Genomic DNA, 2,500 nt, shown 5'->3' on the forward strand with positions numbered 1-2,500 from the left:
AAAGTTGATAATCACTACAGATAGACTGTTTCTGAGCGTTTGTGTAGTTTTTTTTTTTTTTACCAATTCTAGCCACCAGATGACCGCCAAATATATTGATTTGTTTTGATCCCCAATAAATTCGTAACAAAACAGTGGCCGAATAGTGACTACCACTTTCCACTAGGAAAAGATTTAATTGTAAAACGTGCAGTACTATTGTAAGATGGTTACAAAACTAAGTGAAAGGATAAAAGTAGTATCAAGTGTCCCACAGATAGTAGCATTTTCCACACATCAGGCTATCCTGCTGTTGAAATGTTCCTGTGGCAAACATTCGACGAAGTTTCCTAATGCCATAGCCTGAGGACACTGATTCACAAGAGATACGCCTGGATGATGAATATTTCTTCATAATCGCTGGTTTAAACTGTACAACTTGCATAACATATTTCCAGGGAAAAAGATAATTGCGAAATGCATACCTTAAATGCACTGGAAATCTTTTCAGATAAAAGTGTCTGCCCGATGCTGATGATGTCGATCGTGCTAACATTAGCCTAGCTGCTGAAATAAAGTTTCAGTAAAGCAGAGATGAAGTTCCCGCCACTATAACGGTAAAGTAAAAACACACCGGGAACAGCAGGGTTAAGATATCATTTTTCCAACCTCTCAGATTTGGATGTGGCTTATATTTTGCATCTCATTTTGATAGAGAGTGAGGTTTTGGCCCATGTAATATGATTTAATAAAACAGCAGCATGGATTACGTCATGCTGTGATCATAAACACATGTCCACCTTTGACGAAACAAGCTTGTAATGTAAAATTAGTTATTTTTAAATAACATTTTCATATGAAAATTCCATTTAAATTGATAAAATGTCATTTTTAGAGTTTTTATCTTGTTTCTAGTCCAAATATCTTAATATGTTTAAACCATTAAGCTTTTTCTTGACAATTAAAAACATTGAGTTTTTCCTTACAAACCATATAAATAATCTACCAATGCTGTGAGTAAAATAGTGTGTTTTATGTAAATAAAATTAATTTATTTGACAAACTGCCAGAATATACTACCTGACAAAAGTCTTGTTGCCTATCTAAAGTTTTAGAAACAACAAATAACAACGTCTAGTTGATCATTTGGTATCAGAAGTGGCTTATATGAAAGGTAAAGGCCTCTCAACCACGTTCCTGGAAGACCACCAGCTCTGCACATTTTTCATGTCTCCTTTACCAAACACACCTGATTCAGATCATCAGCTCATAAGCAGAGACTGAAGGACCTGTAACGGGTGTAACAGACAAAGGAGACATCCAATACATGCAGTGTTGGTTGTCCTCCAGGAACGTGGTTGAGAAACACCAAACTAGACGACACTTATTTCACCAAAATAAAATATGATCATGTCTTGCTTTTTACCTGTTTAATTAGGACATGGTCTGACTTTGCTTAGACAAAAGTATTGTCACTTAACTGAAACATTGCAAAGCATAGGATATAAAGTCATGGATAGGCCCACACAGAATCTGTGCTCACAGAATCCTGCAGATTTTTAGCCCATCATTGATTCTGTTTATTTACTTGTGTAAATGTGTGTAAATTCATATTCATTCATTCACTCTCTTGTCGGCTTAGTCCCTTTATAAATCCGGGGTCGCCACAGCGGAATGAACCGCCAACTTATCCAGCAAGTTTTTACGCAGCGGATGCCCTTCCAGCCGCAACCCATCTCTGGGAAACATTCACACACACATTCACACACACACACTCATACACTACGGACAATTTAGCTTACCCAATTCACCTGTACCGCATGTGTTTGGACTGTGGGGGAAACAGGAGCACCCGGAGGAAACCCACGCGAATGCAGGGAGAACATGCAAACTCCACACAGAAACGCCAACTGAGCCGAAGTTCGAACCAGCGACCTTCTTGCTGTGAGGCGACAGCAATACCTACTGCGCCACTGCCTCGCCTAAATTCATATTTATTCAGGTTTTAAGTTTATTTCAGCATTATTATTGACTAATATGAAAATATTTCTATGATTTATTTACAATATGGTTTGTACAGTAATATTTTCTGTCTTTTAGTAGAGATATATAAGAGGCTTGCTTTTTTACCAGTTAAAAATGTATTACTTTTTATTTCATACATTAAGGTTTTTTTTATAGTTATGATACTCCCAAAATCATTCCGCATAAATCCACTGACTTTTAACAAAATTCTTGTGCAGAAATAGCAAAAACATGTCTGCAGATTCCGTCTGGCCCTAGTCATGCTGCAGTGGAAACAGAATGAATATTGTGTCTGACTCCATCATGAGCTTGGAGGACTGCATCCATACATCTCTGCACTGACTCAAATCACTGATTAATAACGTCATCTGGAATGGCAAAGAAAGCGTTCCTGCAGGACTCCCAGAGCTCATCAAGATTCTTTGGATTCATCTTCAATGCCTCCTCCTTCATCTTACCCCCATGCTCAATAATGTTTATGTCTGGTGACTGGGCT

The sequence above is a fragment of the Danio rerio genome, chromosome 19 (assembly GCF_052040795.2).
Source record: "Danio rerio strain M-AB ecotype USA chromosome 19, GRCz13ab, whole genome shotgun sequence".
In the NCBI taxonomy this organism is placed as follows: Eukaryota; Metazoa; Chordata; class Actinopteri; order Cypriniformes; family Danionidae; genus Danio; species Danio rerio.